The sequence below is a fragment of the Topomyia yanbarensis genome, chromosome 2, assembly GCF_030247195.1.
Source record: "Topomyia yanbarensis strain Yona2022 chromosome 2, ASM3024719v1, whole genome shotgun sequence".
Taxonomy (NCBI): Eukaryota; Metazoa; Arthropoda; class Insecta; order Diptera; family Culicidae; genus Topomyia; species Topomyia yanbarensis.
In genome coordinates this window covers 40,786,462-40,796,490 of record NC_080671.1, presented here as the reverse complement: position 1 = coordinate 40,796,490, position 10,029 = coordinate 40,786,462, and the positions used below count along the sequence as shown (strand labels likewise).

Sequence of the window (10,029 nt, the reverse complement as noted above, 5' to 3'; positions counted from 1 at the left end):
CACATCGTTTTTTGACATAGTAATGTTATTTTTCATAGTTGTCATATCAAAATGGAATGTTGGGCTCGTATCTTTAGCTCCGATGGCGCCTCCGAAATTAGAAAGGATGTTACCAAAGAGTCCTTAACATAGCTTCTTACTCAAAATATATTTGACGGCAGCTTACTGAATCCATACACAAACAATTGTAACCATATCTTCATCGGGGGTTATATTTTACGCCCGTGGGTTACTTTGGAGAGCGATATTTCAGCCTATAGTTCAAAAACTGGGTTTTTTTTATGAAAGCAAAACATAATTTTATTCGCAGGTTCAACACAAATATAAAAATGGGGTATAGGTTTAAGAGAATGCTCGTGGGCCCTATTCTCACCATCACCTCACCTAGTTGGGTGAGGTGAGAGCGAAAAAAGCGATCATACTTACCCAAGGTGACAGAAGTCACCTGGCAGAGCGATTCCCAGAGTCATTTTGAGTGACGACGGTCACCGTGAGAAGGGAAAAAAGTGACTAAATTCTCACCTAAAAAATTTAGGTGACTAGAACCAAAAAGTGTTGCGTTTATTTTTAGATTTTTTTTAGAATTTTCTTTTTCTTTTGGCCAATGGCAGCTGGTAAGTTTTTGAATGGCAAAAATTGATGATTAGCGCCATTTTGAAATCCAAGATGGCGGCTTCCGGTTACCATAAGACACTTAAAATCACCATCAATATGGGCGTCATTTGAAAGGTAGGGGAGCACGGGGCTAGTTGGCGGTTGGGGTAAGTTGGCGGAAGCCCCTTTTCTCCGTTTCTATTAGACATAAAGCATTGCCTCTCGTTGTGTACCTCAAGTAATGTGAAACACATTATCTGATGTGTTTTTGTTGCAAAGCATTTTGTTTTGTTGAAATTGTGGGCGATATTGTGTTTTCGAGCATACCAAGTAAATTTTCTAAATTTTAAATACTTTGCGATATTTAGGGTGATTTTCAATCTATTTCCCGAATGATTACATTTTTCGATAGCGCGTGAAAAGAGCTTTCAGTATCCGTATAGGTATTATATCTATCCACAAACAAAAGTTATTTTATAAATAGTTTTTAATAAAATATGCGGTTGGGGTAAGTTGGCGGTGTTGCACGCGGGGCAAGCTGGCGGTACTATTTACAGTGCAAAAAAGTCATCAAAAAAATTTTATTACTGGAGTTCACTCCAAAGTAAGAAAATCTTTTTCTTGTGTATCTCGCCAATGTAGGAGACATTTATTCCGGCCAATTGCACGAAAAATTTCGAAAATTTGCTTTTGAATAGGGAGTAAGCGTCAAAGTCAAAATTCCGGGGTATTGAAACTGAAATATAATAGCAAATGTCGGTTAATATACAGTTTTCTCGAAAAGACATTCAGCACGTTCCAAAAGGACCCTTGAGGTAATTGAATCTCCATTTGATTGCTTAGTTTTTGGCATATCCTCACATACCGCCAACTTACCCCGGCGCCGGGGTAAGTTGGCGGGTTTTCCCCGTCACATATTTTTGTCTCTAGAAAAGGAGACAATGCATCAAACACTTTTGAAAAAATCAAAGATGTTGTCAACAGTCTGCTCTTTCATGCCGCGTGTTCTATTTTGCCAGATCTACCTACATCAAAGCGGTAAAAAATGAAAACTGAAAACACCGCCAACTAGCCCCGGTCTCTTCTATTGATTAGTAGAATGCGAAAATTGAATTTTGAAATCTAAGATGGCGGCTTCCGGTTACCACAAAACACTTAAAACCAACCCTCGAGAAGCACACTAACGGTTTAATCCTAAGGTTATTCGCCTCTTCGGGTTATAAAAATATGAAGAAAATCTATAACTATATGCGGTTATGAATCGAACCCAGGTAGGCTGCGTACAAGGCAAATGACTTACCAACTATGCTATGCCCGCTTCCACCCAGCATACCTTTCAAACGCACCACTAGCTGGCATCGATTGATAGAGGGTGGCGGCAGGCGAAGACATTGGTGGGATGGCGATCAATTTGAGTAGTTTGCATTGCATTATGTACCACAGATGGGGGCAATGAACTTTATAGAATGAAAATGACTCAACCCGCTCTACTCGCATCATTCAACAAATCATTGCAAAGGCTGATTGCTTACCCGGAAAATGTTGAACAGGCAAGTTAGTTAAATAGGAGTTATAGAAGCGAAAAATTACAAAACAAGCGAAGTGTAAAAAGTTAGAACAGTAATTGGACATTAGGTAAAGTCTCGAAGGATATAGGTTCCCCATAAGCTTTGAAGAATGCCCCAAAAAAATGATTAAACCACGATTCGCGTTATGTTGTTTACAAGCCCTCGCAGTTTTTATTAAAATACCTTGCTTATACGCTGTGAAAGACGCGTAGTCCGTTCGGTGGTTCATTATCATTACCAAGCGCTGACGCCTTTGTTTCGGGTATTCCGACTTGCCTGCGAGAACTAGCCGAAAACCAAGGCCACAACCATTCTTGGTGAAGATTGACGCAGCAAGGAGTCTCTCAGCGAATGCCAACATCGCCATCCCTTCATCGGTTCTAGCACAGCGGACGACAAAGGCCGTCGTAAGGAAAATGGAAGATCGACAACAAAAGAAGAATCCAAGTGGGGATGAAGTAGCAGAAGAAGCCCGAAAAAAGGTTGGATATTATTAGGAAAGTTGGAATAAAGATAGAATACGTTTGTTAAAGTGAGAAAGAGTATAATAAAAATATTACCACGTGTACCGGCTAATCAGGCAATTATTTGCTACACAGGAATCTTCAGGATAACCATGCCAACCTTAAGGTCTTGGTTTCGGGAAATTGCCGCAGAGCTCACGGCTAGAGCTGGTCAACATTTAAAGGTCGCATACCTTCAAATTGTCTATGCTGTACGAGTTTTCAAATTACACTACGGAGAGTTTGAGTTACAGCTGAATTACTGTGAATGCCATTTCATGCCGAATAGAAATGTAAAGCAACAAAGCTACAGTTTTCACTGTGACTGTACAGAAATTTTACAATAATTTACCGAAAAGTACAAAAATAATAAATTTTATTGTTTCTAAGCAAACTTCAATGTAAAATCGACTTTACAGTAAAAAAGCGGGTGGATATATATTGTAGACCCGATTTTATCAGCTCCCGATTTTGTCTACCCTCGATTTAGTCAGCTTGTTGACCCGATTTTGTCAGCCTCATGAAAATTGACAGTTGGTAGTTTGATGGGCTCTAGCAGATGAACCAAAGTGTTTTCGAGCAAATCTTTTTTTGAGCATTTTTTTTATTTTAGGGAACCGAAATATGCAAAAATATTAGCCCCTATTCTCACAGTCACGTCACCTAGTGACTGGGAGAAAATTTCCTTCTAGTCACTAAGTGACGTGACTGTGAGAATGGGGCCCATTGTTTTTATATAGGGGGACCCGGGGCTATTAAGACAGTGGGGGTAATTCGAATCCCCTCCATTTCTCAGTAAATAGCAAGACTTTCTGACTATCGTACATATTCGTGGAACCGCTATCCTGAAACATTAATTTTGAGTGCTGAATTTGATTCTTCGTTCTTTGTACAAAGGAGATACAACGTGTTTCATTTTTTTGCTATCCTCAAAACAAAAATTATTATAATGGTACAACCGTGATTCAAGCAATAAATAAAAGTGAAAACAATAAAAAGTAAGTGTTTTGGAAAGTTTGAGGCTTCTATTTAATGAAATGATTTTTGTTTGGGTGAAAACATAGATATTTTCGAGACGCTCATTACTTCTCTACGAAATGAGCGAACGAGGCTATTCGGACTCCCTGTTCCATCAACCACCGTTCAGCGGCTTGCGGCTGCGCACACCATTGCACACGCCACAGAAAAGAAAATACATAGGCCGCCAATCGACAGCTGTGACTTACTAGATTAAATTTTTGTAAAGCAATTTTTTTTTGCTTCTTAAGGAGTGTCTCTTATTAATATTTCATAGGTAAACATAATTCCATTGCAAAAAATTAAAGAAAAATGACGGTCTGAATTGCCCCGTAGGGAGGTCCGAATTACCCCTACATTGTAAAATGGATGGAAAAACGTAGAGGTTTACAAATTGTCGCCTAGCGATGCCCTTGAGTGGTGCAAATGAACCTTTTATGGCACCAAAATGTAGCTGAGGCTTCAAACTAACAATTAGGACCTTCGCCGGTAAATTTTTTCACATCTATTTATCTAAAAGGGTGATTCGCTTAAGTAGGTCCGAATAGCCCCGGGTTCCCCTATTTTTAAAATTTTTTACAAATATTTTACGAACTTCGGATTATTGAAAAGAAAAATGTATCTCCCAATTTTGTCAATGTTTTATCAGGCTTAAATTCACCTAGGCTATGATAAAAACGGGTCTTCACTGTATTCCTAAACATTAAAAAAATCAATTTTCCGGATTTTTTCTTAGGGCCGATTTCTTCACCATCACTAAGGCTTGAGCTAAGTTTAAACGTACTGGTGAACCTGGTTTGAAAGTTAGGCGAGGGTGAAGAAATCGGCCCTTAGAAACAGTAACATTTAATGTTAATTTACTGCATCATTTTTTTGGTGATTGAAAATAAGTGTTATATGAAGTTTCATTGTAAATCTACTGAAATAATTCTGCGCATAATAATGTGGAAACATAATAATAAGTATAATATTAATTATGTTGTGATTGTTGGTAGGGTAATTATAATTGTTAATTTCTATCGGGGTTAATAATATCACTTTTACTGCTTATATTAGCATTCATCTATAAGGGCCCATTTCTTTGCGCTCGCTTAATTTTTTAACCGGCGAAAACGGCATTAATTTATGCTTACATATTTAAACGGTTTTTGTCAGAATTTTATTTAAAAAAATCATGGTATGAAATGAAAGGGCAAACATATATTTTTCAATCAGCTGTCAGAATTTTAGTAAAAAAACAGCACATGAAAAAAAAATGTCACATGTTTTTATGGGATAAATACTGAAGCAGAAAATCGTAAATTACGCTCGATTGTTAAAAAAAATAAGCTGAAGCTTCTTTGCAAGTTTTTTATATTTTAAGAAAAACTAGAACACTTCCTATTCAATAAATTTATCGAAACTGTATGGAGCTAGATTATTTACTCAATTAAATTGGCAACTTCTCCATACATTATTCAGAAATCAAATAAGCATGCATCTACTGTCAAATTCTTTTTTTATTCACGAATTCTATTTCGTTTTATTTTTGAACAATACAATTCTATTCTTCAACTTCAATTTAATTTTAGAACGGGTTACAACATTCACATTCACACGTTTCGAAATGATATCCCGGTAACGGCAATACCTTTTGGGATTCACTTCAGATATATTTTACATAAACAATCATTCGCTCTTTATTCAGCAGCGCTTCATACTCAAGTACTGGAACCAAGGAATCAGTAATCAGAATATATTGGCTTAAATGGCACGTTCCCCCTCATGCGCCGGTAAACGCTTGCTTCAATGACACACAAAAAGAAATTTGTTTATTTAAACATCTCCCACCTTGATTGATTATGGCTGTCGAAAGTTTCCTTGCTTCGCTATTATTTACACTTTGTGCGTAGCGTTTGTTTTTCCCTCTCAGTTCAACGATCTTATTAAAAGAAATTAACAAATTATTCGTTCGTCGTAAGTTCGTCGATTACCATTTCGCCGACTGCCGTTTCGCCGAATGGATCATTTTGCCGATTTCACAAAATGGATTATTATAGACAGTTTTTTTTATTGGTAACATCGAAATACAGGGAAGACCCTATCTTATCAGTCACCTCTCACATGAAAATCTGGTTGATTGGCTCTAGCAGACGAATCAAGTCAAATTCGTCTTGAATTTCAAAATGGCACCAATCATCAATTTTTGCTTTCTAGTAATCAATACCTCTCAAATGACACCCATATTGATGGTGATTTTAAGTGTTTAATGGTAACCGGAATCCGCCATCTTGGATTTAAAAATGGCGCCAATCGTCAATTTTCGCATTCTACTAATCAATACCTTTCAAATGACCCCTATATTAATGGTGGTTTTGTGTTATGGTAACCGGAAGCCGCCATCTTGGATTTCAAAAAGGCGCCAATCATCAATCTTCGCCATTCAAAAACTTCCCAGCTGCCATTGGCCAAAAGAAAAAGAAAATTCTAAAAAAAATCTAAAAATAAACGCAACACTTTTTGGTTCTACTCACCTAAATTTTTTAGGTGAGAATTTAGTCACTTTTTCCATGTCACGGTGACCGTCGTCACTCAAAATGACTCTGGGAATCGCTCTGCCAGGTGACTTCTGTCACCTTGGGTGACTATAGTGACTGCGGTGATCGCTTTTTTCGTTCTCACCTCACCCAACTAGGTGAAGCGACGGTGAGAATAGGGCCCCTTGTTTTTGCAATGGTGCAAATATACAAAAAAAACAATCGTTTCTAGAAGTACCAAAACTATCCGCCTAAATCAGGGCCGTCGAGAGGGGAGGGGCGGGGTGTTTCCCCCTGGTCCGGAGTTGTGGAAGAGGCCCGGACTCTGACAAATAATATTACAATAACAATTTATTCGAAAATGCAATAAGAGTTTAAATAATATGGTTTATTCGGATTGCTTGTCTAAATTCTAAATTGCAGCATGTTGGAAATTAAATATATGTCTCAATTAAAAGATCAAACATTTCATGGTATAAACAATGTTGGTGATTTGGTGAAATATTTTTGATTTTGTAAGAATTTTGTAAATGGAATAAAAAATATTTTTCTCGAAAAGCATATATTTTCAATTATGAAATTATGACGACGTCGTAAGTGGTTTTATGGACGATAACAAAATGAAGGTGTTGCAACTGATGCTAAACCGATCTGTGGTCAAATGTTCGTCCTGTCAAAAACAGAAATTACCAAATCGTAAATTATATCCGAAAGTTTATACTGCATGAAAGACTAATTAAAAGAAAACTTTGAAAACTCAAAAACGATTTTAACGTGCTGTGGGCAAAAATACATAAGATCGTTTTATTCTTTGCGGATTTTAAATTAATCAAAATGAATCCGCTTTACGTAATTTTTGGAAAAGAAGGGTAAGATCCAGCTTTTTGAAAATTTAGAAATATTATAAATCTTTGAAATCACTTCGAACTCTGTTCTGAAATTGTTGATTTATCCTTAGATAGTTTATTTACTGATAGATGAAATAAAAAACTTGAATATTTCTCGATATTATAAGGTAGGCCTCCTCTTAATGGCAACATATTTCATGGCAACATATTTCAGAACAACTTTTACTTATATTAGCAGATTTATTTTCATGAGGTTAGCGACACAAGTGCGTGGAATGTGTTTTTATTGCTTAACTTTCTCCATTTTTGAACTTTTAATGGTCTATGCATGTCTGCTAACTAGTGGTGTCTCAGATGATAATTCACGACTGCAGTATTCTCACAGTCAAAATCTTCCACGGAGAAGAATTTTGGGAGATCGTCTTTAGAATTGTCATTTTGCGTTATTCCTAGAATTTTTCATGGGATCAAAACTATATCTAAATATACGCAAGAAATAACAACGTGTCAGGTTGTATTGTCAAAAAATAAGTGGGTTCTGGGTTGAGTGGTCGCCTAAACCGTAGACACCTCAATTGTGTACTAGCTTCGAAGTATCTGAATCGACTAGTATGTTGAACACAACTATTTTTGATCCCATTTAAAATTAGCAATACGAGAATAACAAAAAATCAAAGTCTACGTAGTTGCAAAAAAAACCCTCCCCCGTTTGTAAACAAACGCAGACTTTTGCTAGACCAACCAACCCCCCCCCCCCCCTGCCACAAGAGTCTACGTGGTTTATTAACAGTCCCTTACGTACTGCAGATTGATGCGACATGACTTGGTGACGTTTGAATTCATTTCACTTGTGATTCCATCGTGTAAGATATTTGCTGTTCATCTACATGTCGTAAACAACGTGCTTCTTCAATTTGTTGTCCGATATTTCTGCTATCTAATAAATATGAAAAGGTATAATCGTGCCGTGCCGTGTCTGAGTAATGCGGATCGAGCTTCGAACAAAACAGGAAAATCTGACACAGGGGCATTATACGCTGAGAGAATGAAGCAGCGTGGTTCATTTCGTAATTACTCCGATCCGAACCTAAGAAAGATGTTAGAGAATCATCGTGCAATAGAAATGCGCGCAATTTTTTTTTTTATTAAAATGAACTCCCTGGTTTTATAGCAAGATACTACGATGGTTTGCGCGCGCTATCATTCCGTCCGCGTCACCGCCATAAGTATTTGAGAGAGGAGAGAATGAATCGCAATCGTACACTGGCACTGCGAACGACCGGCGGATGAGTGGTGAAGGTAGGCACGATATCGCGTATCGCGTAGGAAGGTGGATAATGTTGGCTTATTATTTGATTTGTTGCTGGCAGTGTTGCCAGATTCTTAGTCTGAAAGGCAAATTTAAATCACAAAAAAATAGTTTTACCCACCCGGTCGGTGGGTGGTGTGTTTCTTCCTCCCAACAACACTAGCATCTAGAATACTAAATTAAAATCCGACTGGGTTTGAATCTCCTCCATAATAAAAACATGAAAAGTCCTATAACACACGAAAAACAACAACCGGCAGCGGGAGGTTGACGGTGAGACGCAACCAGGTCAGGTGGAGACTGAAAAATTACTTATCACGGCAATTGTGGTGGCGTATGTTCGCTCGCGCTGCGGTATGCCGTCTGTTTAGTTGACTACCGAAACCAGAGCAGAACGGGTGGCGTAGCGCGAAATCTTGCCACGGTTGTCAGTTGGCTGCTCGATGTGTGCAGCAAAAGGACAGACCGACCGACCGACCGACCGCGAATTGGTTGATGCAAAACACAAACTAACAGGCGGCTAAGTTTCGGTCGTCAGGTTGCCATAGGTGCAGTGTGCGAACATTTTAGGGAAACAAAGCAAGCTAACCGGAGCGCGGTTGACAGTTTGCCTCCGGGATAAGTTTCTCGTGTCCTCGGAAAGAAAATAAGTTGTTAGCTTTCAACTGGCAATGGGCCGGGGAAGGGTGTAAAATTGTGCTGTTATAAAGCTTGATACGGTTCATGCGATGTGTGATTGAAGGTGATTAATTAGCCTGTCGGTAAGAAATGGTTTCTCTTTGTAACGATCAATCGGTTGTGTCAGGCGTGTAACCAGAATGTCATCGTAGAATGGGAATTCAAGAAAAGTGTGATTTTCATTAATGTGCTTGGTCGATAGTTAGTGATACATGAAGCACAGTGCGTTTCCAGTCGTAACACTCCACACTGCGGCTTGGCTACAAGAGTTTGATGATTGGAAGAAGACGTGTGAAAATATCGGTACTAACTAATCTGCAGTAGCTACATATTTTTAACTTTTGCACGTAATACAATTCAAACAAGACACAGCTGTGCAGGTACCGATTATAGTATTACATCAGAGTCACGTAGATCCGGCCGGAATTTAGCGTGGGGCATCCCGTACAGGTGAGCAATGATTATTTTGAGATTGTTACATTCATCACACATTTCTGGAAGGTTTATCAAATTAAACACTGTGTTTGCACAGCAGAGTTCATGCGAGTAAGTTTCTAATTTGGAAAATAATAACTCTGGAATTTTAACTTATTTTGATAATAAACAGGTCGTTAGATGCGAAACTAAACATTATCTCTAAATTTTTTATTAAAACAAAGACGTTGCTTTATAATAATATTGAAGAATTTCCTTATGATTGGAAAGTCGCAAAATAATAACTATTTTCACATTATTGTCCTAAAATCGCATAGTATTTTTAACAAAAGAACATAATTTAGCAAACCGCTAGAATGAACTATTTTCCTTCTTTCCAGAGTAATGCAAAGATTGAAAATCGGTTGCAAAATGACAGCTCAGCTATTTTTTGTGCTGAAAGTCTCAAAATATAGTTCTTCTTTGTCATAAATTAGCATTTTGATGGAATTCATCATTTTTTAAACATTGTGATCGTTCGCAGCGGTAGGACCCGTTTCCTGCCTTCCAATAAACGAACGA

At 37.9% G+C, this 10,029-nt stretch overlaps 1 protein-coding gene across 1 annotated transcript in view; it reads left to right on the top strand.

Annotated features, from left to right (window-relative positions):
* The first annotated feature begins 8,721 nt into the window (after window positions 1-8,721).
* Window positions 8,722-10,029, top strand: part of LOC131683327 (cGMP-dependent protein kinase, isozyme 1) — a 118,697-nt gene continuing 117,389 nt past the window's right edge. The window contains exon 1 of the mRNA XM_058965205.1: window positions 8,722-9,483. The gene's annotated coding sequence lies outside the window, so the exon portion shown is untranslated. The remainder of the gene's footprint in view (window positions 9,484-10,029) is intronic.